Source organism: Brienomyrus brachyistius, chromosome 16 (genome assembly GCF_023856365.1).
Source record: "Brienomyrus brachyistius isolate T26 chromosome 16, BBRACH_0.4, whole genome shotgun sequence".
Classification (NCBI taxonomy): Eukaryota; Metazoa; Chordata; class Actinopteri; order Osteoglossiformes; family Mormyridae; genus Brienomyrus; species Brienomyrus brachyistius.
This window is the reverse complement of record NC_064548.1, coordinates 8,886,074-8,890,482: the sequence shown is the minus strand read 5'-3', so window position 1 is coordinate 8,890,482 and position 4,409 is coordinate 8,886,074.

Here is a 4,409-nt window from a genome sequence, read left to right as displayed (position 1 = left end):
CCCGTCCAACCCCTATTACTCATTACCTTATGCCGCAGCCGGGACACGGAACCAACAGCTCACCACCATTTCCGTCGCTCGCAGAAGTATCGCGGCAGCAATCGAACCTCCCCCACTAGCGGCTTCCCACCGCTTTTATCCACGCTGATCCCAATTAAGACGCCATCATGAACCGCCCCCATTTACCTAATCAGCGTCTCATACATACCGCCGAATACGGGATCCGCGGATGACGTCATCCGTAGCGATCACCGGTTACATTCTACCCCCTCCATTTGAATCGACGTCCCGTCGTTCCCACTCCCGTAGCCACCCCGGGAGACAGACAAGTCAATCCCTAGAAGCCCCAAGACTCCCCTCCGAGGGTTCCCCCGCCAAACCCAGTGCCCCCAAGGTTACAGCCCCAATGCTAGTGCTCACCACAGAAGCTGGAAGGCGATGTGGATTAGAATGTTGCCCCGCCGTTACCCGAGTGCTCCGGCGCAGGGCTCCAGCCTCAACCCTGGCAGATGGACTATCCAGGGGCCAACCACCTCCTCCTGCAACCGAGCTAGGGTCCTCAACCCCAAGGTCAACTTCCTGTACCCCAGTGGAACAGGGCCTAGGCAGTGCCCTTGTCGACTCCCCCTCAGACACCCCTGGCACAGTCACGATCACCCCCGAAACTGACCCTTCATCATAATCGGCCATGTCTAGCCGGCAAGGATCCCCAAGCCCCGGTCCCCAGGGTTCCTCCCTGGGCCCCGGGGGCGGATGCCTGCTCTGCAGAACACACTTCATCATGATCCGGTGTACCTGCTGTACTTGTTCCAAATCCTGAAGGGGTGCCACAGTATACACTACTCCCCCAGGCGCAGGCGCTCGCAACACTTGGTACACCACTGGGGACCAAACATCCTGGATTTTATTCCGGCCCCGCACTGAATGGTTACGCAAATGCACCAATTGACCCACCTCCAAAGGTGCACACAGGGCCCTTGAATCATGCCTTGCTTTCCGATGGTCGGCTGCACGTTTCAACTTCCCCTGGACGCTACTAAATGCCACCTCCAGGCGCCTCTGATGTTCTTGCACCCACTCACACATCATACCCCTCCACGGGTCCGACCTCCGACCCAAGAGAAAATCCACAGGTAACTGAGGTTCCTGACCAAACATCAGGAAGTGTGGAGACTCACCAGTAGTCTGATGTAGGGTCGTGTTATAACTAAACACCAACTGTGGAAGATACTGTGGCCAGTGGCTCTTCTGTTCTGTCGACAGGGTGCGTAATAAGTTATGCATTGTGCGATTGAAGCGCTCGCACTGACCATTCCCTTGTGGATGATAAGGGGTAGTGCGAGTCTTCTGGATGTTATACAGATCACACAACTGATGAACAATCGCACTCTCAAAACACCGACCCTGATCAGAATGGAGCCTTGCTGGAACTCCAAAACGATAGAACCATTCCCTGAGGAGAACACCAGCCACCGTAGAAGCTCGCTGGTCCCGAGTGGGTATAACCTGCGTGAACTTGGAAAATACATCGGTTAATACCAACACTTGTTCCAACCCATCCCTAGAGGGCTCCAAAAATGAGAAGTCTATGGCTAACACTTCATTTGGCCTATTTGCTAGCAAATGGCCCATCGGCGCTCGTCCCTGTGTCTGAGAAGACTTAGCGAGCATACAACGCTCACACTGCTCACACCATTCCCTAATGTCCTTGGCCATCCCTGGCCAAAAACACCTCTGGCGGACCAAAGCCGCTGTCCGCTCGTTGCCCTGATGTCCCTGGGCATCATGCAACTGGTACAACACCTCTCTCATTAAAGATGCCGGGAGTAGGAATTGCAACCACCCCTCTCCCCCATCCGGCCTAAAGACCCTACAGTGCAGGAGACCATCTGCCACTGTGAGGCGGTCCCACTCCCGCAACAACAGTCGTGCGGCAGGCAACAAACCCTCTCGTTCTGCTTGACTCGGCTTACGTCCTGCCTCCCAAAAAGGAAGAACAGCACTAATGGTAGGATCCATCTCCTGAAGCTTCCTCAACTCAGCCGAGGAACGCTGCGGGAGCACTGTCATAGCTGATTGCGTCACCGGTGGCACCCTTCCCGAAATGGCCTCCTGTAGAGGGGATGGCAACACACCTTCCGGGAACAGGGATACCAACCTCTCAGAATTAAGCTCTAGTTGTTGCCGCGACAGCGCATCAGCATTTCTATTCGTCCTGCCAGGCCTATAGCGAACCGAAAAATTAAACGCTGCCAGCTCAGCCACCCACCTCTGTTCAGTGGCCCCCAACTTGGCAGTGCTCAGATGGCTTAAAGGATTATTATCGGTCCACACTACACACTGCTGGCCCCATAAATATTCCCGGAATTTGTCGGTCATTGCCCACTTCAACCCCAAAAATTCCAGCTTCATAGAACTGTACTTCCTCTCAGCTGGATTGAGGCTCCGGCTAGCATAGGCCACAGGACGCACCTTTCCCTCCTGCTCCTGTGAAAGCACAGCCCCTAGTCCATGATGACTAGCATCCACCTCCAAAATGAAAGGCAGAGAAAAGTTTGCAAAAGCCAGAGTCGGAGCATTAATCAGTCGTACCTTCAGCTGCTGGAAGCTCTCCTCGCATCCGTCTGGCCACACCTCCGCCAACCTCAATTTCTGGCCCCTACGACCCCTACCCCCCCCCTTGTTCTGCTACCAGGCGATGTAGGGGGCCCGCCAGTCTGGCAAATCCCTCTACAAAGCGGCGATAATAACTGGCGAAACCCAGGAAAGACCGCAATTCCTGGATGTTCCTCGGCCTAGGCCAATTTGCTACTGCAGACACCTTCTCCGGGTCGGTAGAGACGCCATCCCGGGAGATCCGATGGCCAAGGTAGCGCACCTCCTTCCCAAAAAAGCAACACTTCTCCAGATTAGCCTTCACTCCCTCCCTCTGTAGTCGTCCCAACACCAACTCCAGACGCTTCAGATGTTCACCTGCATCAGAGGAAAAGATGATAATATCATCCAAGTACAACCATAAAGACTGCCCATTCTGATCCCCAAAAATCCGTTCCATCAATCGCTGGAATGTACTAGGCGCATTACACAACCCAAAGGGCATTCTATTAAACTCGAATAGCCCAAAGGGGGTACAAAAAGCTGTCTTCGGACGATCACTCTCGGTTACAGGGATTTGATGGTATCCACTCGACAAGTCAATAGTGGAAAACCACTGAGCCCCAGATAGAGAGTCTAATGTCTCCTCGATGCGAGGCAGGGGAAATGCATCCCTACGGGTTTTGCTATTCAACTGCCGATAATCCACACACATCCTCAAGCGGCCATCCTTCTTTTTCACCAGCACAATGGGAGAGGCAAAGGGGCTGCAACTTTCCCGAATAACTTGACTAACAATTGATGAATATGAGCCCTCACAGCCTCATAATCCGACGGGGGGATACGTCTAAACCTTTGTCTGACCGGCTTATCATCCATAAGGGGAATATCATGTGACAGGAGCGTAGTACATCCCAAGTCACCCTCCGATGACGAAAACACTCCAGCATATTGCCTCAACACACCCCTAACACGTTCCTGCTCTACTGAGGGCAATACTGACAGGTCAAGTCCCTGAATTTGCTCCAACACTGAATGGTAAGCACCCATATGGGCATTCACAGAAAGGGTTACCCCACCCAAGGTACTCCCCTCCCCAAGGGGCTGATCTACCGGCCCCACCTTCTCTGTCACCCCGGGAGGCAGACTTACTACTTGGGCCTGTGTCACTATACCCACTGGACAGCGCGGATAAAGAGTGGCCATAGTTTTGTTGACATTCAAAATGGGAACATACACAGTCCCCTTGGTTACTCTGAGGAAAGCCGGAAGGGGCAACAAACTACTTGGAAGCTGCCGAGCGGCACTGGTGGGCTCAAATACAACTTCCCCTAAAGCCCCACCCAGCTTTTCGGCACAGGTTGCTGCCACAAATTTAACTGTTCCCCCAAGTATATAAATAGCCTTTCGTCCTCTTACTTTTACCAATCCCCTGGAGGGAGGATCATTAACCGGAGCTTGCTGGCAAAACTGGAACGCCTCCTTCCACCGTTGAGCCTCTAGGCCAATGGTGGAACCATCAAAGAGGGCTGAACCATGCTGGACAAATAATTCAGTATAACATTCCCTGATCACATTCATCCCCAGCACCCCTGGTGTACTAGAGCCACCTGACCCAGGAGGATCCCTAACCACCAACCAGCCCCTCTTTGGTAGATGTTTACCCAAAACCTCAACTGCCAACTCAACATAGCCCACATAAGGTATTTCAAGACCATTTGCCGCCTGTAAATGCAACCAATTACACTCCTTCAATTGGCCCTGCATATGCTCCCGGAAGAGACTCTCCGGTAGTGTTGACACCATTGACCCTG